The sequence below is a fragment of the Alligator sinensis genome, unplaced genomic scaffold, assembly GCF_000455745.1.
Source record: "Alligator sinensis unplaced genomic scaffold, ASM45574v1 scaffold357_1, whole genome shotgun sequence".
Classification (NCBI taxonomy): Eukaryota; Metazoa; Chordata; order Crocodylia; family Alligatoridae; genus Alligator; species Alligator sinensis.
The window spans coordinates 2140806-2165066 of record NW_005841942.1 but is presented as its reverse complement, the minus strand read 5'-3'; positions in this window follow the sequence as shown (position 1 = coordinate 2165066).

Here is a 24261-nt window from a genome sequence, read left to right as displayed (position 1 = left end):
AAGGATTGCAAAAGACTGGAAAGAATGCAGGAAGGTTATTACTACATCAAAGGAGCCCCAATAGTTGGTGCGGCCTTGGGACAGACTTGACTTGAATATGTTTATTTGCATAGTGGATTGGAGTTTCAGCATATTTTATTATTTATTATGTGTGTTCTTTTCCCTCCCAATCAGTAATTAAGTGCTCATTGGAAGGGGCGGTACTAAATCTGTAAATTCTCCTACTAATCTACCCATAAAAGGAACTCTAAGACTGGAACAAACCTTTTAGGCATCAAGAGACAGATAATAAAGGAGGTGATTTTGGGCACCTGCCTGATTTTAGAAGTGTTGGTTGCTAAGTGCTTCTAATTGAGTTTCCTCTTTAATCCAGAAGCTCCCAAATTAGCAATCCTGGGCCCACAGTTATGAGAAGGGTGGTATAACCAGAGCCAGATTTAGGGGTGGGCAACATTTACAACCTCTTAGGGTTCCATGGTCAGGGGGTGCCACACACATGGGCACACACATGCATACACTCACCCACACATGTCAACTCTGCATTCACAGCAGTGCTCTTCCCCTGTCCTGCCCTACCCTGGCTGATCCCAAACTCAGGCAGGAGGAGTGGTGTCCAGCCCAGCTTGCCCCCAGCCTCCAGCTGCTGCTTAGGAGGATCTGGGCTGGGCACATATGGATGGAGTGGTGCCTACTCCAGTCTGCCTACCTTGCTCCCGCTCAGCAGTAGCAGTGCCTGCCCACCCTTTTGCCTGGCACATCATGCTGCTTTGCCTTCCTGTCAGAACATGCCGTGCACCCCTGCCTGCCTGCTTCTGCCTCTGCTTGCAGCAGCTTCACTGACTTGGGGAGTACCAAAAATACAAGTTCACCCAGGTTTTCCCTAAGGTTGACTTTGAGTGTAACCCCCAGAGTTCTTAATTCCCCTGAGCCTGCAGTTACCTTATGAGTAGGCAAACAGCAAGAGGAAGGAACTTACTGCTCCTTAGCTGCCCAGTGTTAACTGTTACTGGGTGCATCTACACAAGATTTTTTCTGCAGAGTAGACCAATTAGCATCACAGTAATGTCTCGCATCTACATGTGCAGCCCTATTAGACTGTAGGAAACTAATTAACTCTTCAGCAGGGGGGTAGTACAAGTATTACCTTGCCACAGACTTTTTAACTCTGCAGCATCACACGTATAGACACCATCGTGACTTGTTGGGGCATGAGAGTACTTTAGTTTGGGGACTACTTGCTGCCCCAGCTAGCCTCTCCACAGCAGATTGAGCTGGGTCAGAGCATGGGAACAGACTCAGCTCCACAAGTGCAGAGCTGGGTGGGGAACAGGCTCCCCTGCCCTGTGATTGTGGAACAAGGGCTTGGCACTATCCCAGGCAGGGACAGGTCCCAGCCCCACACCCTGATTGGGAAATTGAGGTACAGGGCTTGGAAAAAGCTACAGGGTGGCATAGGTCCCAAACCCCTGCCCTGTCTGCCCGTGGGACAGCTAGTAGTGAGCCCCCAGTTAGATGGGCAATCCCCACCCATCCTGGAGCTTGCTGCTAGCTGCCCCACTGGCAGGTTGGGGCAGGGGGGTGGACCTGCACCTCCCCTGCAGCTGTCAAGTCCCCTGCCCTGGTGCAGGGGGACATCGTCCCTGCCCTGGCAGCAGGTAGCTCTCCAGATGCAGGGAGCAATGTCCGGAACCTGCCAGCCCCTGGGCTACTACCCAGGGGGAACCTTGAGCTTCCCCTGGGGGTTGCAGGGGTCTACTGAAGGGCCACAGGAAGTGGGAGCAGTTTGCTGCTAGGAGCAGCAAATGTGCTTCCATGTCCCCACACGTGTAGATGCCTGCCCGAGTAGTTCACTCACAAGTAAACTGATTTTGGATCAAATGTATGTGTAGATGCACCCCATGTGTGCCCCCATTGGCAGCAAATTGAGCCAACAGGGGAAGCCCAGTCCAGGGCTGCTTCTGCTCTGCTCTGCCTTCTGAAGCAGCCAGGGTGAGCTGCAGGCTCCCCTGGGTGCCAGCCCCAGGCTGGCAATGGGCACAGGGAATTATCCCCAAGCTCTGGAGGGTGGGCAAGGGGTTTTCAGTGAGCAGATCCATCTCAGCCGGCCTCTCATCCATGTGGAGATCAGGACCCATCCTGATCTTCATGTAGCTAAGAGAGTTGTCCCAGGTGCTGGACAGCTGCCTCCCAGCCATGTGGAGATTGGACCCATCCCTATTAGATATAATTTGATTAGTCTAATGCACAGTGAAGCACTTTTTGTAGATGCATCCGCCGGGAACATCTGTATATGCAATTAATTCAGTTGAATAAACTCCGGCACAGCTTGAATCAGAGTTTATTGCTCCCAGGCAGCTTGAATCAGAATTTATTGCTCCCAGGCATTTTGTTTGCATGTGTGCCTGGGATTGCATCACATTGAGCCATCTGGCAGATGGCTGCAGAGGTCACTCTGCCAGCGTGGAGCTGGTGTGACCTGTTTTATTGTGCTGTGGAGGGGCTGGCTGGGGCACAAGGGTGCTTTAGTGTACTGCTAGCTGGCAGGAAGCCCCCACACTGAAGCACACTCATGCCCCACCCAGCCCCATTGTTGTCTGCACATGTGTTGTGGTGGAGTAAGTAACTCTGCTGTAGGATAGTACTTGTGACAAACTTGGTGACTGTGGCATTGATGCCTACACAGTCATATGGGTGGCAAATTGGTCACACCCAGAGAGTGGTGGTAGATGGGTCATTTTGACCTGGAGGGATGTGGGCAGTGGAGTCCCTCAGGTCTCAGTCCTAGGGCCTGTACTGTTCAACATCTTTATCAGCGATCTGGACGTGGGTGTGGAATGCACACTGTCCAAATTCACTGACGATACCGGGTTGTGGGGTGAGGTGGGCATGCTGGAGGGGAGGGACAGAATCCACCTAGATCTAGACAAATTACAGAGGTGGGCAGATGAGAATAGGATGGAATTTAATGCAGACAAGAGCAAGGTACTGCATCTAGGGAGAAGGAACTAGCAACACACCTATAGGCTGAGGAACACCCTTCTTGTCAACATGGTGGCAGAAAGGGATCTTGGAGTCATTGTTGACTCCAAGATGAACATGAGTCACCAATGCAAGGAAGCAGTCAGTAAGGCTAACAGCACCATGGCATGCATCCACAGATGCATCACAAGCATGTCCAGGGAGGTGATCCATCCCCTCTATTCGGCATTGGTCAGGCCACAGTTGGAGTACTGCATCCAGTTCTGGGCACCGTACTTTAAGAGGGATGTGGCTAGCATTGAGAGGGTCCAGAGGAGGGCCACATGCATTGTCAAGGGGCAGCAGGGCAGGCCCCATGAAGAGAGGCGGAAGGGCTTGAATCTATTCAGCCTCCACAAGAGAGGGGATTTGGTGGTCATTTGCAAACTCACCAGGGGGGACCAGTGGGAATTGGGGGAGGCTCTGTTCCCCTAGGCACTACCCGGGGTTACTGGGAATAACGGCCACAAATTGTTAGAGAGAAGGTTCAGGCTGGACATCAGGAGACATTACTTTACAGTTAGGGCTGCCAGGCTCTGGAATGGGCTCCCAAGTGAGGTGGTGCTCTCTCCTACCTTGGGGGTCTTCAGGAGGAGGCTGGACAGATATTTGACTGGGGTGATATGATCCTGGCACCCGTTCCTGCTTGGGGCAGGGGGTTGGACCTGGTGATCTGTTTAGGTTCCTTCTGACCCTAAGAACTATGATAGTATGATACTATGGCAGAGTTAATTAGTTTACTCCATCCTAATAACACCGCATGTGTAGACGGTGATGTTTTACTGCCAAGGTAATTAGTCAGCTCTGCAGTAAACAGCTTGTGTAGATGTGCCCACTGTGAGGTAAGATCAGGCACAGAGAGAGTTAATGGAGATCAGTTGAGGCTCCATGCTCAGCAGAAGAAAACCACAATTTTGATAAGAGTGAACTAAGCAGTAAGAGCACTGAATTTACTTTGGTGCTGGGGTAAGTGTCTTTGAGGGCAGATACCTGTTTCATTTTACACATTAAAATCTATCAAAAACAACAAAACCCAACTACCTGTGGGGGCACATTCATCACCAAAAAAACACACTGCCTCCAGTCTCTCAGGCCTGATCCTGAGAAGAAACAAATGACAATGCAAACCACTTTTCAGAGCTGGGCCTATAAACTGCACTTCATTAGCCTCCTAGGTAGTAGGTACAGAAACTGATGGACTCAATATACACAATGGAATTCTGGCACACTGTGACCTGCCGGACATCTGACACCCCAGGCACCTCTGCACTTTTACCTGCACAGCTACATCCCCCTTTCCCTCCTACCCCCCACCCCAACCTGTCCCTCTCCCCCTGACACTTCCATTTCCATTATCACTGCCTGGCTTTGTTGCCTGCATTGTGGGCCAGGCCAGCCTCTGGCTTCTTTACTATTCATTCCATCCAGGACCAACTGCAGCTAATTCCTTAGCCTGACAAAAGGGTTTTCAACCCTAAAGATTCCAAAGATACATTTTTTTAAGTACTCCTTTTTTCTTCATAATACACATATAGACATAAAAACACAAGATAAGCCATCACACACCATGAGTAACATCTTATGTCCAACATAACACAACACAACATAACACAACACAACACAATACAACACAACACACCATCTTTACTTCTGGCTGTCAATTTCTTTATAAAAAGAAAGGGTCTCTGACAGTTCTGTTTGGGTACCTTTGATGCTGCTGCTGAGGCTATTGGTGTTGAGCCAGATAGGTTATTTTACCTGTTGGCACATAAAGTGGAGGACAAGGCATGAGGCTGTAAGGGAGGAGGAGGCCTCACTGGGGCACACTGCCATGTTGTGCAGAGGCCTCAGTGGCAGGAAGGGTGCACCGTAAGACACACACAATGTCACCCACCCACATCATGAGTTTTGCCTGTCAGCACCTTGAGGTGCAGGGCTCCAGAAGACAGACCCCCCCAGCGAGACACACATGCAGATGGCAGGTTTCGTGGCCTGGCAGGGTCCAGCCTTCACTAGGTTCCACCCCCGTGTGCCCCAAGACTGACGTAGTTGCCCAAGCACCCACCCACATCACGAGTTTTGCCTGTCAGCAGCTTGAGGTGCAGTTCCCCACAAACTCCTGTGTGTATCTTCTTGAAACTTGGCATGCTTTGTGGCCTGATCAGGGGCCACCACCCTTGAAGTTTTCAGCCCACTGTGCCTTAACACACATGGGGTTATCTGTGTCACGTTTTGCCTGTCAGCAGCTTGACGTGCAGTTCCCCCCAAACCCCTGCACCTATCTTCTTGAAACTTGGCACGTTTCATGGACTTAACAGGGGCTACCACTCCTGCAGTTTTCACCCCCCTGTGATGTAACACATAGACATGACATGAGTTTTGCTTTCTTGAATTTGGGGTGCAGTTACCCCCAAGCCCCTGCACCTATCTTCCTGAAACTTGGTAGGCTTCATGTTCTCAGAAGAGGCTATGATCTTTGTAAGTTTCACCCAAATCAGAGACAAAACAACAAAGTTATAGATATTTCATTGATTCCCCCATTATACCCTATGGCTGGATCTCCGAGGCGGCTCTGAAGCTTCGGAGTCACTTTGGCTGGATCGAAGCAGCAAACTGATTCAGAGCTCTGGATCAGATCATTGACATCCAAAGCTGCCGGATCTGAAGCCGGATTGAATACTTGTCTACTTGCACAGACCTACTTGGCAGCTATTCAGCTCGCTGTGTGTGTACATGAATGGAAGTCCCAACATGCTGGGTGTACAAAAAATGGTGGTGGGAGAGTATTTGGTATTTTAACCTAAAATAAAAGAAATCAGGGAACTATGTGCACTAATAGACGTGCAGCTCCCTGCTATAACTCATGGCACTTCACAGAAAATGCCATGACTTACAGCAACCCTGCTGACCCAATAGACGTTTGCTGTTTGGTTGCGGGGGAAGGGGCAATTAAGCTCTACTTTGGAGCCAATCCAGGGAAGAGAGGCTACAGACATGCAGGTGGGTGGCTCTAATCCACCTTCCTCACCCTCAGGCTGGCCAAACTCCAGATGCAGCTTCCTTACCTTCTTTTCCCTTTCCCATCCTGAAGGAAGCACTGGGGCTGGGGCTGTGCTGATACAGCCCAGCCCTGCTCCTGGGCAGGGACAAATGGAAGTTAATAAAGGTGCTCTGCTTTGGAGTGCCTTCATCTGAACACTCATTAAATGAGGGTTAATTTGTCCCACAATCAGGCACTTTTAAAGCAGTCTGCAGCTATGCACTTCTGTCAGGGCATAGTTGTAGAGTGCCTTCAAGGGACCAATCATACAACAAGCATACCTTCTGCCTGTGCCCTATCTTATGCAGGAATCAGGAGACCCAGGCTCCAGGCCCCTTCACCCAGAAGGAGTTTAAACTTATATCTATGACTGCCCACCAGAATGCTTTAATCACTAGGTCATGGGTTAGGTATGATCTGCTCTCCTCTTCAGCCTCTTCTTGAAGCTGAGCCTGTGTACATTTGTTTAATATTGGATAAAATGGGTGGAGAGCAATGGGGAATACTCTTCCCCATTGGAACCAAGGTCCAGACTAGAACCAAAGGTTCAGCCAAAGCATCAATCTCACTTAGGCCCACATTGTCCAACTAATATTTTTTCTCTTGGCTCCAAATATCTCCCACAGTCTCTAGGGGGTGCAGCTTCAAAAAGAAATCTGAAGAGAGTACTGAGAAATGCCCAACTTGTGATCTGGTGATTACAGCCCTATGCTGGGAATTGGCTGCCTAGTAGGGACACTTCAAAAGGAGGAGAGTTGGATGGGGTCTGGGCAATGCCTGGTTGAGAACTTTGCTAAGAAGTGGGAGATGCAGATTCACACCCCCTGTGGATGAGAGGAGCTTCAAACACAAGTGTTTGCTTCTAGGGAAGTGCCATAACTATAATTCTCTTGAATGTAAAACCGGGCAAGGTTAGGTTGGTGCAGGCACTAAGGTCCACAGTTGACAGCGGAAGAGATTGCATGTTTGAGGCCACAGCAAGGAACTAATCATGGTGTGACTTACCAGATTCCACCAAAATCTTTAAATTCTACTAAATATCTTGTCACAAAAATATGAAAAAGAAAAAAAAGGCAGGTTATTCTTTGATATCAAAACATTGCTCGTAGTGGCTTTTCTCCAACCACACTTTCAGGAACTTGCATGCAGTTACCCCATTCCATGTATGTGGCCATACTGGAGTCTTCTCGGCATACTTAGAAGGGTAAAATAAGCTACACAGATGGAAATAGGCAAAGTCCTGGATGCTATCTCAAAGTCCTGGATGCTATCTTCTTTTCCTTATCCTTGCTTTCACCCTGTAGAATAGCAGCTCCTTATGGTATCTCCAGGCCCACTCCTATTGTTAGCCCTTTACCATACAAGAACTGCAATGCCTCTTTTTGGCACTTTCTGAATCATAGATTCATAGATTCATAGATGCTAGGAAGGGACCTCAACAGATCACTGGGTCTGACCCCTGCCTAGGCAGGAAAGAGGGCTGGGGTCAGATGCCCCCAGCCAGATGCCTATCCAGCCAGGCAGATGCTGTAGCTGCCTGTTGAGAACATGTCAGCAAAGAAAGGAGATATGAGAATGGGGCAAAGAAGCATGCAGCCTCCTTCCAGACTAAGAATAGGTTTAAATGGGGAAGAAAGGAAGGACTGGTCTTGACAGAAAGCAGGCAGAAGAAAGCTACACAGATAATTGCGGATAGATCTTTCCTCACCCATTCCCAGGAATTAAAAAAGAAACTCCCCATTCCTAGCAGCCAGGAGAAAGAGAGAACCAAACACATCTCCCCCTTTTCATTTGTGTGCTCATTTCTCAGGCTGAAAATAATTGGCATAATGTGATAGGAAGAAAGTAGGTTCATAGGGGATAGGGGAAAGTTTGAGGTAATCTTGACCATCTGCTATTCAAGAATCCCAAACAGAAGCATTGGCCAAAGTAATGACTGTGCAATATCTTTAAAATATATGCTAATGCCAAATATTGCATATAAAATATATTCATAGATTCATAAATTCATAGAAGTAGGGTCAAAAGAGACCTTGTAGATCATCAAGGCCAGCCCCCTGCCCTGGGCAGGAGAGAAAACCGGGTTCAAATAACCCCAGCCAGGTAATTGTCAAGCGTCCTCTTAAAGATCCCCAGAGTAGGAGCCATCACCACTTCCCTTGGAAGTTGGTTCCAGATCCTAGCCGCCCTGACTGTGTAGTAGTGCCTTCGGATGTCTAGTCTAAACCTACTCTCTAACAATTTGTGGCTGTTATTCCTTGTTACCCCAGGGGGCGCTAGAGGGAACAGGGTCTCTCCCAAACCCTGCTAGTCCCCCCTGGTGAGTTTATAGATGGCCACCAGGTCCCCCCTCAGCCTTCTCTTGCGAAGGCTGAACAGGTTAAGGTCCCATAGCCTCTCTTTGTAGGGTCTGTCCTGCTGTCCATGGATCATGCGGGTGGCCCTCCTCTGGACCCTCTCAATGCTGTCCACATCCCTCCTGAAGTGCAGCGCCCAGAACTGAACACAGTACTCCAGCTGCAGACTGACCAGTGTCACATAGAGGGGGAGGATCACCTCCTTGGCCCTGCTTGAGATGCATCTATGGATGCACGACATGGTATGGTTAGCCCTACTGACCGTGACCTCGCATTGTCAGCCCATGTTCATCTTGGAGTCAGTAATGACTCCAAGATCTCTTTCTGCCACCATGCTCTCGAGAAGGGAGTTTCCCAGCTTATAATTGTGCTGCTAGTTCCTACTGCCCAAGTGCAGCACCCTGCACTTGTCCGTATTGAAATAACATTTTTATAGTTTTGTTTAAACAGAACTTTCTGTGGCTTTAAGGGCTGGCTATTTTAGAGTGCAACACAATGATTACTGAATCATTCTCAGTCCTGATCTCAGTATATTTATTGAAAACATAAATTCTAGCCTCTGAAGCAGCATGTGTGTATTGTTAAATTTGTGTTCTTTCATATCTATGATATTCAGCAAAGGTCTAGAACTTCAAATGTAAGCTTCAGTCATACTATACCTGTTTTTACAGGTGACCAATTTATCCCACAATGATAAATAACAACTGTCATCTCAGAACTCAGGGGGAAAAGCTTAAAATATGTCCTAATACTTCTGTAGGAAGAAAATACTATTATGTGAACTCACTGAACAAAAAATGTTTGTACTATCACTTTTTGATGTGGCACCACAGGATTTTCTTAATAAACTTTTTAATGTACAGAACAATCAGCAGCATGAGTTTATTCTGTGCATTCAAGAAGACATGATGCTGCTATAACATGTATTCTAGCCACTGTTCTATAGTGGATCTAGTAATAATTTGAAACAGAAATAATTTGAAATTTCTAAAGTTGGCAGCATAGATCGTTATGCTCTACTTAGAGTTGTGTTATTTCCCTCTCACTTAAATTATGTTTTAGGAAAGCATCCATAACTGGAAAAGTATTTAAGTATGTGCTTGAATTATACTGAAAGAAATGGCACTTAAGCACACACATGAATTTCAGCACATTATTATTTGCTTTCTTGACAGAAGGCCTTAATGCCCAATCCAAAGCTTACAGTCAGTGGGGGTTCCATTGACTTTGAGCTTTAGATCAAGCCTTTAGTAACATATCCTGTCTGGGCTGAGGTCAATGTGATTTTTACTATTGATCTAAATGGGAGCAAGACTATTTATTCAAACTTGAAAGCCTTATAATGCAGTCCCATAGTCGATATTACAGCAGGACTCCACATGTTCCAGAGTTAGTTCTCCCAATTGCTAAAATTTCAAGGTTTAAAGTGGTTCCTCTTTGGACTTACCAGGCAGCAACAGCTGCACTAATCCAGCTACAGTTCAAGCCTTCTTTGTCTCTACTTTCTCCACAAACAGCTAGGACTGATCTAGAGGGTGACAGCTTCTTTAAAGGTGATCCTTTCCCCTGTTTGGCAGCATTAACACAGCCAACTCCCCATCCCAGAACTGTTGTTAGGAATGACAGCAGTGGGGCTAAGAGACACAGTTCCTTACGGCTATAGCCCGTATGGCCCTCTCCCCACCCAAAGACAGATTTCATTATAGAAATCATTATAATCTCCCTTGTGACTCCATGCTGGCTCATTTCTTTACCATTCAGGACTTAAATCCAAATACGAATAATTAAAAAAGGATATTTCCACACCCACTGCAATAGGATCGGTAATAGAACATTAACTTGACATGTGACTTGGACTTTGCTCTGGAATGCCCCCTTGTTTGGTTGCACAGACTCCAACTCCTGCCCCCCATGTAGGGATCTTGATCTTCTACCTCCTTTCTCTAGCCCTCCTTTGGTGGCCTACCCCCTAGACCACACCACTTATGCCCTTGTCCTTACAACAAGGCCCGTTTTCCTTTGGGATTATCTCTTTTCCAACCTGGTCCAAAATAGTTCAAATACATTGAATTTTCTGGGTTCCCTGAAAAGCCATTCTGTTGGAACTGGGGACAGCTGAAGTAGGATTTCTATTTTGCAGGAAAATATGGATTATAAAGTTATAATCCATAGTGGGTCTGCCAACTGTAGATTGATCTGAGATGTGGTCAGAGCAGGAAAAATATTGCTATGGAATCTTTTATAGATGCCATAACTTTGCTTTATTGTGCTTTTAAATTTATGTCAAGGGTGCTCACAGCTCTGGATGGGTGTTCTTGGACACTGAGTATATAAATCCAAAGAATAAGTGAATAAATAATTGCACTGGCTGCCCAATTTTATTAAGATAATTATAAAGTCCTTATAGTTACATAAAAAGGCAAACTAATCATTTTAAGTATCAGTAGGCTGGTGAATGGCTGATGCAATCTGAAGGCAGTTAATGAAAAGAAAATGGAATGTCATAGATAGGGCTAAACATTGTCTAATTTTTGTTTTACTTTTTGTTGCTCATATGTTTTGTTTTTTTTAAATTTTATTATGCTATGGCAAGATTCAGATATGTATGTGAGTATTAGATACATGAGTAAATGTATCTATACAAAATTTAGTAACGTACCATCTTCATTTATGATTCTTTGTTGGGGAGACAGTCTACATAGTTTTTGCAATAACTATATTGTTTTAGAAATCAGTAACATTACTGAAACAAGCTAAATTTGTATAAATGCTTTGATATCAGTGTGACAGTGTCCATGAAACGGTATCAGTTTGTAACCCAATGCAGTTAAATAAATTGGTACAAAAACTTGGTGTGTAGGTAAGCCCTGTGACAGAAAGAGGGAATAGGATGTGGAGCTCAGAACTTATAACTCTTATAACTCTGAGTAACAGTTTTGTATTTTTTTCATTACATTATAGAAATTCCATTTTGCAACTTCTCTGAAACCACATCTGCAAAATATCTATTGTCAACAAGGTGCTAGTTCTAACAGTATATTTTAGCACTGCTCTTTCAAGAGGAATGATGGATGCTGGAAAAATGGTATCCATTTCACTGCTCAGTATTCAATTAAATTGTGCAATATGATACAAAGTAACACAGGCAGGGGGATGGTCTAGATGAGCTAATATTATTTCCATCAAAGAAGTGTGATATTCTGTATACGGCATATATGACATAGAATGTATTTACAGGATACAAAGTCTATGTTGCCAGTGCCAGTTAAATCAATATTTGAACTACTACTGTAAAAAAGAAATTTAAAAAGTCATGGAAAAGTTAGGCTTACATATTATTTTATTGCATGGTAATTTAGTACAGACAAATACATATAGATATGCTTAATCTAATATTTAGCAAGGATTAAAACAGAATAAATTACAAAGAATAGTAAACTGGAATAGACTAGAAACTGGAAGGGAGAAAGCAAGAGTAGCAAAAATATTTTAAAAGGCAAGGCAAAGACTGTTACAATAGATAATTCCTATCTGGATTAATTTATGTTTCTCCAAGGGCTGATTAGTCATGTAAATACTTTGATAGTGGAATCGCGTGAATGTGTCCATCATAAATTCCCAGAAATGTTGACCAAACACTGGCACCTTTTTACCTGTGAGAAAAGACAATATAGAATTACATTTATATGTCAGATCAGAGCTCGTTTACAGATTCCATTTTAACTGGTAGTTTAAAATCTCCAGAATACTCTAGTACCTGGAGATGGGCTGTTCTTAAACCTTTCTGAAACTAGTCCACTTCAGCTAATCCTCTATTTTTATATTTTTAGATACCTATCCAAGCTATCCAACACAAGTCCTTGTCTAATCTGTTACTAAAACTATTTAATCAACCTTGTCACACAAGCACAGGGTATGACAACCTTACCTGCCACATGTAAAGCAGGATAACTATAGCAGTCAGTGTCCTGCTGTTGCAAAGGGTGTTAAAATGCACTCAAGAGATCCTAGGAAAAGGGCCATGCCCTCTGCAACAGAGGAAGGCAACCCCCTGGCCTCCCCTCCCAGTCTAACCAGGGGGTGAAATTCCTTCCTGATCCCCAGGAAATGTAGTCATTGTTCTGACTCTGAGCAGAGGGCAAGACTTGCTATTCTTAGCAAGAGCACTGGTACACCCCAGTCAAAATCCCCAGCATTGACTGCATCCAACACCCAGTGTCTCTGAGGGGAGCTAAAAAAAGCCACCCCAAACATGTGAAGCAATGCAGGGAAGGGGAAAGAATTCCTTCTTGGTCCCATTTGACAACTAGCAAGACCCAGAAGCATGGGAAAAATCAAGTGCCTTGCATACTGATCTGCAACCTGAGGACAGCAAGCATAACTCCACACATCACACCCTCTTACTGGGCACTTAAACTCGTTTTTCTGTATCACCCCCCATAAACTTGTTGAAACTCCCTTAATCACCTTTCATAAGTCAGTTGTGGTTCTATGCTTCATTCTCCTGCTGCTGAGCATAGTCCTCTCCAATATCCATCTACTTTGGGTGGCAGACCGCTTCTTGTTATCTCTCAGGAATCCTTCTGTGACTCTTTACAGAACACTCCAGGCATAGATACTCTAAGATCATCCCTGACCAATGCTTAACAAACCTCTTTTTAAAAACTTCTAGTGATGGGGATTCCATAGTTTCCACAGCCAGTCTATTCTATTGCCTCACTCTTCTGCAAGTGAAGAAGTTTTTCCTGATGTCCAATTTAAACCTATTTTGCTGCAGTTTCAAGCTATTGGGATGCACTTTGCTCTCTGCAGCCATGAAGAAAAAAGGTGGCCCTCTTTATGGTATTTCTTCCATTCCTGGAAGACTGCTATCATGTCCCCTCTTAATCAACCTTTCCCACATGCTTATTTCTGTCAGCCTCTCTTTGTATGACTTGCAATCCAGGCCCTTTATCATTTTTTCTGCCTTTCTCTGGACCTTTTCTAACTTCTATATGCCCTTTTTAAAATGTGGAGGCCATCTAGAATATTAATACAATATTTTAGATAAGGCCTAACCAGTGCTGAATAAAGAGGCACTTTTAGCTCCTGTATTTTGCACCTAATTCTCCTATTAGTTGCCTATGCACATGCTGGCTCACGTTCTAATTAAAATGCATCAGAGCAGACTCAATTAATCAAGTCTGCTCCATGTTCTAATTAGAACAGTCCAGTGTGGCCTCACTGTCGTGTGTATAAGCCCCTGCTTATTACAAAAAATGGCCACTGGGGCACTTTATCTAAACCTTGTTGAATGAGGTTTAGATAAAGTATCCCACTGCCATTTCTGAATACATGTGACAGTAGGGCATCTTAATTAGGGCAGCTCTCCGGGAACTGTTCTAATTAAAACGTCCCTCCCCCCCAACCTACAGGCATGCGTATGGGCAACCATTGCTACAGCCCTAAACTGCATTCACCTTTTGCACAGCTTTAGAGTCATACTGATTTTATGATCCAGTGAGGTTCCTCCTCAGTAGAACAGTCATTCAGCCAATTGTCACTCAGTTTGTATCTGATTTTGATTATTTTTTCTGGAGTGCATTTTTCAGTAGAGACCTTCATCCTGTTTGTTTCAGCCCACCTTTGCAATCTATCAAAATCCTTCTGAATTGCACTCCTTTCCTCTAATGTGTTCACAGTCCTTCCCAGTTTTGTGTCATCTGTAAATCTGTTCAAAAAGCTCTCTATTCCACCATCCAGATAATTAATAAGGACATTAAACAGCACCAGGCCCAGGACAGATCCCCCAGGACAGACTCCACTTGAAGCCTCCTGCTGTTCTGCCAAAACTCCTGTTGTTCTGCAACTGATAAAGCTCTCTTTCTGGATGTTAGAGTGGAAGAAATAAGTGTCTATATTGCTCTTACAAAATATGGACTCAGAAGTGATATGAGTTTATATCTTATAAATGAATACTGTATCATTTTTCTACTACTGGAAAATAGTACCCAAAACAAAATTGGTGGGTTATAATTGATTTAATCTCAAGGTTTTCAGCAATGTTATGCAATGATCCTTTCCAAAACCAATGTAATATAGTCAGTTCTGGGAGTTGTCACATCCCTTACTAACATCTGCAGATAAGACATTCCTTCTACTGAAATGGACCTAAATTTTGACAATTCTAGTTGGAAAAGCTTTAGACTAGGGTTTAAATGTATTAAATATCATAGGCCATGGCTATCCTAACTTGCATCCCCCATGCTTTCACTCACCTACCACTGCCCCTATTGCTCCAGCAGCAGCTGGGATCTCTGGGAAACCCTTTCCTCCTTCAGCTTCTGCTGCATGCCCCCACCCCAGGAGGTGAGACAGCACAACACAACATTGCGCATCCCATGATACTATATTCCACAGGTTGGGGTTCAGGAAAAAATTTAATCTCACTATCAGTTTTAACATATTCTTTCATGGTACTTGGGTGCCGGGTTGAATATGGTTAATAGCTCACTGCTTCTCTTTTCAGTTAGACTTTTGGTCACATTCAGACAAATGTTTTAATTTTCCAAATACAGAATAGTCTCAAATGTAACAAGCTTTATCCTGACTGGAGTTGGTGTTGGCTATGGGTGAGGACCTGCTAGGGGAGCTGCAGATTCATGGTCACCTTGGGGACAGTGACCACCAATCAATCAAATTCACCATACGGCATAGGGTGGGTAAGATAACTACTAGGGTGGAAGTGCTTGACTTTAGGAAGGCCAACTTCAGTGTGCTTAGGAGTCTAGTTAATGCAGGATAAGAGTATTGGTGAGATGGGAGTCCAGGAAGGGTGGTCATTTCTAAACGAAGTGATCCTTTGGGCACAGAGGGAGACTATCCGAGTACAAGGGAAAAGGGGAAAGGAGCCAAAAAACTTCTTTGGCTAAACAGGGAAATCCAGGGGAACCTAAGGACAAAAAAGAAAGCATACAGGCAGTGGAAGCAGGGGGAAGCTATCAAGGAGGAATATACCTGCTTGGTCCTCACTTGCAGGGAGGCAGTTAGAAAAGAAAAGGCAACTACAGAGCTGAGGCTAGGAACACAAATTAAAGACAACAAAAAGTATTTTTTTAGGTATGTAAGGAGTAAAGGAAAGTGCAGGGCAGCATAAGACCCCTACTGAACAAGCAGGAGTAATTAGTGACAGAGGCAGGGGTCAAGGCTGAGCTATTCAATGAGTTTTTGCCTTAGTGTTCCTGAATGGGGCTCAAGATAAGTCTCCTAATGGATTCTTAGATGGGCATCAAAGGGACACCAGCCCACCAACTGTCAACGTTGACTTGGTGCAGAGTCACTGGATGGACTGAATGTGTTCAAGTCAGCAGGCCTGGATGAGCTGCATCCGAGAGTACTGAAGGAATTGGCCGGTGTCATAGCAGAGCCACTGGCATGGCTGTTTGAGCGCTTGTGGTGCTCAGGTCAGGTCCTGGAGGACTGGAAAAGGGACAGTGTGGTCTCTATTTGCAAAAAGGAGAGGAAGAAGGATCTGAGTAATTATAGGCCAGTCAGTCTCACCTCTATCCGTGGAAAGGTCTTTGAAAAGATTATGAAAGATCATATTTGTGGGAGTCCAGCAGGAAAAATAATGCAGCAGGGAAACCAGCATGGATTCATAGCAGGTCATGCCTGACCAATCTGGTTTCATTTTATGACAGGGTCACAAAATACTTAGATGCAGGAGTAGAGGTGGATGTAATTTTCTTGGACTTTAGCAAAGCTTTTGATATGGTATCTCATCCTATTCTCATAAATAAATTAAGAGGCTGTGACAGATGTTTACACAGTCGAGTGGGTGGCAAAATTGGCTTAGCGGTTGCACCCAGAGAGTGGTTGTAGACAGGTTAGTATTGACCTGGACAGATGTGGGTAGTGGGGTCCAGCAGGGTTCAGCCCTTGGACCTGTACTCTTCTATATCTTCATCAGTGACTTGGATGTGGGTGTGAAGTGTACTCTGTGTAAGTCTGCAGATAATACTAAATTGTGGGGTGAAGTGCACACTCCAGAGGGTAGGGAATGATTGCAGGCAGACCTGGACAGGTTAGAAAAGTGGTCAGTACACAATACAATGCAGTACAACAAAAACAAGTGCAGAGTGCTGCACCTAGGGTGATAAAAATATCCAGCACACCTACTGGCTGGGAAGTGACCCTCTCAGCAGCACAGAAGCGGAAAGGGATCTTGGAGTCATAGTGGACTCCAAGATGAACTCCAAGTTGTCTGTGTGATGAAATCATCAGCAAAGCTAACTGTACTTTATCATGCATCAGCAGATGGATGACAAATAGAACCAAGGAGGTGATACTTCCCCTCTATGTGGCATTGGATAACTGGATTTCCTGCTTGTACACCTCTCATCAGTGCTCAGTTATGCCTCTTTTTGTTTAAAATGTCATTCACTACTGTTAAACTGGACTTGGATGAACCAGCATTTATTTAATTATCCTTTTTGCTAGGAACTGACTTCTTCAAAACATGCCAGATGGTGCACATCTTATATTTGTTTGGAAGAGGAGGTTTAGTATCTATATAATCTTCAGCAATGGGATTTGGTGTAGAACTCTTAACAATTCATCTAGTTCCAACTGTGTTAATGACTTCTATGATGAACATAATTTGGCATGGCCCACTAAGGGCATGGCCCAAGAGCAGACCATCCTTTAACACCAGAATCAACTAGCCAGCTGAAGGTAACAACTTTCAGTTACCACCAACTTATATTGGGCTTGAACTGGCAGGCTATAGCAAAAAGTTTTATAATGTGGAGTAATGATTTTCATAGCCTGGTTTGTAGACCGAAAGTGATCTTTGAAGTTTTTCTGGATGGGAAATAACCCAGCTGGGGAAGTGTAGTTTGTGCATAGAAAGAGATTTAAAAAAAATAAATAATCCAAAAAGTAGAAGAGATTTCTATCTACTGACCTAGACGGTAGACTCCTGACCTTTGCCACTGTGAGATATACAATATTGGGCAAGATACATCTGTGATCTGAACCTGTGTGGTACTTATTTTCTTGTTACTTATCTTCACCAGCTCTCCCTATCATGAACTGGAAGTCATTGATTATAGTCACTACCTACCTCAGAGAGCTCAAGGCAATAATCTAGAAAACTTTTATGTGCAATACAGAAAATAAAAATCTTTTTTCAAGTGCATGTTGCCATTGCTGAAGTTTTTACAAATTGTAGTTTGTTCAGCTCAAATTATTTCAATCAATGAAACATTTGTCTTATGCACTGTCAGACTTCAACTATAATTGCAGTCCATGCTGCATTTCTAGTGCAGTCTGCATGTCTATAAACTCAAACCATTCCAATATTATCTATTAACAATTTCACAAATATTCATCATAGTGTTCTGTGCTGTTGAATGTCCCAGAGGACTTCTAGACATCTTATGTTCAATACGCATGCTCAGACAACTCACTAATACTGAAGTTTATTGACATTTTCCTTTGCTCTTATAAAACGGTGCTCTGTAACATTTACTTTGTCAATTACATTCATCTTGGTATTCATAGTCAATTCTATCACTGTGCGACTTTAATTGTATTTTGCTAAATTAAAGAGGCATTATAAAGTTGTTACCCTTTGATTTTGTAGCTTTAATTTAATTTTTCTTTAATCTTTGGAGCACACTAGATTATCAATTAGCATAATAAAACAGTCAGTGTAGAATTTAGTAAGTATACTGGATATTCTCTAAAGCCATTTTGTAATAGCTGTATGCCAACAGTGTCCCTGGCAAGCACTAACATGCCTATAGTTCTATGGCTACATCATTGCTGTATCCCTTTATGTGACTTTGACTGTAGTGAACTACTTTATAAAAATAGCAACAACAGCAACAACATAGCAGATGAACAATCACTTTTGAGTTATTTTTATGCACACTACATATATGAAGTCAGTGAACTCTTAAGAGATTTTGCAGGTGCTAGCTTAATATAAAGCATTTTCTTCCATGTATGGCCATGACAATCAGAAAGTCATAGAATAATAGAAAATTAGGGTTGGAAGTGACCTCAGGAGGTCATCTAGTATAACCTCCCACTCAAGCAGGACCATCTGCAAATAGATCATCCCAGGTAAGGCATTGTCTAGCCAGGTCTTAAAACCTCCAAGGATGGAGATTCCACAACCTCTCTGGGCAACCTGTTTCAGGGTTTTACTACCCTCCTCGTGAGAACATCTTACCTAACATCTAACCTAAACTTCCCTTTCTGCAACTTGAAACCATTGCTCCTTGTTCTGTTGTCTTCCACCATTAAGAACAGTCTAGCTCCATCCTCTTTGAAATCACCCTTCAGGTAGTTGAAGGCTGCTATTAAATCCCCTCTCAGTTTCTCTTCTCTAGACTAAATAATCCCAGTTCCCTCAGCTTCTCCTCATATGTGCCTCAGACCCCTAACCATTTTCATTTCGTTTCACATTTGCTACTCTTCCTGCCATTGGGATGGTTTGTTCCTGTGCCCTCAGTAAGTTTTTTTTTTTTAAATACAATCAGCTCTCCTGGAATTCTTTCCCCCCAGACTGGCCTCCTAGGGGATTCTGCCTGTTAGTTCTCTGAAGGAGTCAAAGTCTGCTTTTCTGAAGTCCAGGATCCTTAGTCTGCTGCTCTCCTTCCATCCTTTCCTCAGGATCCTGAACTCAATCATCTCAAGGTTGCTGCTGCCCAAGATGCCATCCATTACTACTTTCCTAACCAATTCTTCCCTGTTTGTGAGCAGCAGTTCAAGAATAGCATGGCCCCAGCACTTGCACCGGGAAGTTGTCCCCAGCACTCTCAAAAAACTTCCTGGTTTGCCTGCACACTGCTGTATTGTCCTCCCAGCAGATGTCAGTGTGATTGAAGTCCCTCATGAGAACCAGGGCTTGTGATTGGGAAACTTCCACTTGCTGTTTGAAGAAAGCCTTATCTACCTCATCCACCTGGTCTGGTGGTCTGTAGCAGACTCCCAACACAACATCACCCTTGTTGCTCTCCCCTCTGACCTGAACCCAGAGACTTTCCACAGGACTGTCTACAGTTTCATACTAGAGCTCTAAGCAATCATATAGCTCTTTTACATAAAGTGCAACTCCTTCTCCTCCTCTCTCATGCCTGTCCTTCCTGGACAGTTTATATTCATCCATGACAGTGCTCTAGTCATGTGAGCTATCCCACCAAGTCTCTGTTATTCCAATTATGTCATGGTTCCATGACTCTGCAAGGATTTCCAATTCTTCCTGCTTCTTTCCCAGGCTCCAAGCATCCATGTACAGGTACTTGAGGTAACTAACCAAATGCCCTGATTTCAGGAGGAATGGGAATGCCTCCCCTGTTGCCCACTACTGCTTGTGCTTCCTCCAGGTCCCCCACTTCCCCACTTACCTCATGGTTTTGGTCTCCATCTCCTAGCGAACCTAGTTTAAAGCCCTCCTCACAAAGTTAGCAAGCCTCTCTGTGAAGATGCTCTTCCCTTTCTTTGTCAGGTGGATCCCATCTTTTCTTAGCAGTTCTTCTTGGATCATCATCCCATGGTCAAAGAGGCCAAAGATCTGCTGGCAACACCACCTGCATGGCCATACAATGATATTTAGGATGAACCTGCTCCTGTCTGGGCCCTTCCCCATGACTGAAAGGATCGAATACCACCTGAACCACTGTTCCCTTCACTCTTGCACCCAGAGCTCTGTTCGCTTTTGATCTGCTCAGGGTCTCATCTGGTAGTATCACTGGTGCCCATGTGGATGAGCAGCATGGGGTAGTAGTCAGAGGGCCAGATGAGTCTCAGTATTCCCTCTGTGACATCTCGGATCTGGGCTCTAGGCAACAACTCTGGTCACCACTCCCCACATTATTCCTGCTACTTTGGTAGTCAGGGTCTCTGGGGCATGGCAACATCATGGAGGAGGGGGGGCCCAGTGAGCTTGGCTTTCCATGTTGGGTTGGAGGGAGCTCTTGTTACTTGCATGGGGCAGAAGAGGGGCTTGCACTACCCACATGGTGGCAAGAGGGGCAGAGCTCATGCTCCCACATACCAAGAGTCCCAGGGAGCCCATGCAGCATCCAGTCCATGCAGTATGTAGTCTTTTCCCCCAGGGTGGAATCCCGAACCCTGTGTTAGGTTCCCAGGTTCCTAAGCAGAGTTTAGGGAAAGTTCAGGCACCTTAGGATGGGATTCAAAACTGCCAGCATGCTGTCAGGTGAGGAGTTACTTGGCCTAGCCAATAGGAATTAGTTAGAGCAGGGTGTGCCTGAAATCCTGCTACCTTTTGAGGTTACACACCTGTAATCTTCTCTTGAGGACAGGCACTTAAAGAGCTGTGCCACAAAAAGGGTTCAATCAGGACGTACGCAGCTGGGCATATGGTAGGCCACTAGGAGCAGCTAGGGGGTCAGCAAGACAAGAGCACAAATTACTGGAGCCTTAGGCTGGGGTTTGGGTCAGAGGGGCTGAGACTATGGAGGCCAAGTTCCTGGAGAGCTGAGAGGGAAAGTCTAAGAGATGTAGTCTAAGAAATGAGTTGAGATCAGAAACCAGAGCTCAGATAGCTGGGCTGAGTTCCAAAGGAGATCCAAGTCAGAGTCAGAAAGAGCCAAAGCTGAATCAGGAGCCAGGAGAACCAGAGAAAACAGTGAATATGAGACCTTCTGGAACAGACCGAGGTTGTGTCACGGCATTCTTGAATCCTGAGGATGCAGGTGTACTTAAACATATTGAGTGGTGCTTTCATCAGCCAACCCAGTTGCAGAGAACTGGGCTAGTCGCATTGCCATGAATCAGGGTCAGATGTGATAGTTCAAGAGCTCAGCCCAGCTGGACCTGATTGATCAGAGCCCCTGATATCTGCTCATTCTTTTCAAAGTTACTTCACCCTCAGTTGTGGAACTTCAGTATGCTGATGATTGTGCTGTCATTGCACATACTGAGGAGGGCCTACAAATGGCTTTTTACTGCTTCTCTCAAGCAAACCAGCACCTGGGACTGAACCTTAACACTGGAAAAACAAAGGTGCTTCACCAGCCTTCTCTTTGCCAATCAGCCCCCATGGCAAAGCACCTCACTGATGCACAGGAGCTGGAGAATGTTCAACAAATTGCGTACCTTGGCTGCCATTTTTCAAAGAAGGCCAACATTGATGAGGATATCCATCATAGATTATGTTGTGCCAGCTCTGCCTTTGAAAGACTGAATCATCATGTGTTCAATGATCACGACATCAGTACATGAACAAAGCTCCTACTATATTAATCTGTGGTAATCCCAACTCTTCTCTATGGCTGTGAAGATTGGGTGACCTACGGGGATAACCTGAAAAGCCTGGAACACTACTGCCAGCACTACCTCCAGAAGATCCTTTGTCTAAAGTGGGAGGATCATCCCACAAATGTCAGTGTCCTCACTGACACTAATATCACCAGTATGGAAGTGTTGATTATTCAACATCAATTGTGGTGGACAGGGCATTGTGTGCACATGCCTGATGTATGTTTACCAAAACAATTGCTGAACTCCCAACTCAGCCAAAGACAAAGGGCATTGCAGGAGCTGGAGTACATGCTTCAAAGATACCCACAAGTTGAACATTAAGAAGTATGGCATTGACACCACAAATTGGGAAAAAAACTGGACTGGGATAGGGCTACATAGCAATGCCTTGTGAGACAAGGTACATCTTTAAGGAAAACCATGTCACCTTGGAGTCAGAAAAATGACAGAAACAGAGAGAAAGGAAACAAGGCTGAGAAATGTGTGCTCTGACCCTCCCTTTAACCACTGCCTGTGGTGTTTGCAAGAGAGTCAGCCGCTCTAGGATCAGCCTTCTTAGCCATCAATGGGCTCATCTACAACTCTTTAATGGACCTGTGGGAGTAATCATCCTCGATTGTAAGGGATCAATGATGACAGTAGTTGTAAGCTTGAAACCCTTAAGAATGAGGGGGGAATTGAGCAAGGTGTTCTGCTTCCTGGATGAATATGCTTACTTCTCCTCTATCTGTTGTTAAAAAGAAAGTAATGGCCACAACTACATTTTGTAGGGACACAAACCCTCTGGTGTATGCCAAATGTATTCCTAGCATGCCTACCATATTTGGGCTCATCAGAATACTTTGGTGAATGAACCCCTAGTTTTTGGATCCCTGTTTAGAAATAAATAATAAACTGTTCAGACTATTATAGTTCTGAATGTTTTCACACATAGAACTCTACATGCCTACAAACCTTGAAAGTTATACAAGGATGTGCCTAGTGAATTAATGAGGCAGTAGTTGATAGGGGTTTTATTGGAATGAATTATTTTACTTATGTGATTCTGTGTAGGTCCTGTTTAGTTATGAGAGTTCTTTATTAGATCTGTTTTTTATTACTTAAAATGCCAATGTGCCTCAGTCCATATAAAATATATATTCCAAAATATCTTTCAGTAACAAAGTATAAATGAACTATGTTCCCTCAGTTACTCTAGTAAATAATAAAGAAGTCACTTTTCTACTCATACATGGTTTGAGTCAGGTATTAAAGAAAAGGTAGCATGGAGTCTACATGGATATTTCTGTCAAGGGGTAAAGAGACGGGTAGGTAAAGTTGAGGAAAACTAAAAGGGGAGGCCAAGGAGAAAGAGTGATCTGTCCAAGGACTGGAAGTTGGATTGTTTTCTGTAGCAATAATGTTAACTCATTGTTAAAATGGGAAAGTATTTTTTGAGACAATATAAATGTTTCCAGCTGAATTGTACCAAAAGGCAACCCAAAAAATGGCCAAGGAACACACAACAAACAATAATCTCTTCTCTTTTGATCACTGTTAAGAACATGGATGAATTCAAGATCCCAGAGCTCCCCAATTTTCAATCTCTCTCTTTTTCTCCCCTTGTTCTCTGTCTTCTTCTATCTACTAATGAATTTTCTTGGTAAAAGAAAGCCATGCTGAGGTGAACTCCCATAGTGCAAACTCTGCATTCGATGCTGTCGGTCAATTTCAACGTTCATTCCATGTGAATCATTGAGAACGATTTGTGAAATTGACCAGTGACACTGAATAGAGAACTGGCAGAGCTGTTCTTCAGCCTATCTGGATTTTACCTTAGAAACTGCAGAGTTGTCAAACAACGAAGAGTGTATTTCATTTGAGCTGAAGGTGCGGAGCAGGAAGATATACATAAGAGCTCCTCTCCTGAAGTATTTGGGTTGAAACTTGTCAGTTATTTTCTTTCTTTTGTTGACACCAAAGCTGATCTTAAACATGCTGCATTCCAGATATTATGTGCTTTCTATTTGTATTCATTGCAGATGTTCACTAGAACTACTGCAAATAATTTAGGTAATTGGGAAACCACAGGGGCACTTACCCTGTTCACTGGCCTATTTTAGGCTGGCTCATCATCACCATTCTAATTGATGACAGGTCTCTAGTTTTCCAGTTGCCAGACAGTAAGACAAGGAATACTAATAATGTATCCTGGCAGTGGGAACGTTGTAACTGTTTCCAGCTTCTTGCAGATAACTGGTACCCCTCACCCCCCACTGCTAATGCAGAAGTGATGTGGTGGGAAACTAGTTTTATAAAAGTACCTTCTCTTTTCTTCCTCAGTCCAACCCCTGCAATTACTTAATCCTAGCACAACCATAGCCTTAACAAGGAACACTACATTGTGGTGTTACTAAAAAGAATGCTGTCAAGGTAGTTGTCACCTTTATTGAAATACATCTCTTTTCTCTTAAAAAAGAAAACATTGTAAAACCTTGAAATGGAAACCTATTTCCTTACTTTAAAAAAAAATCTTTTGTATACACTTTTTATTCATTAATTTTAGAACAGTTGTATGTACTTTCCCTA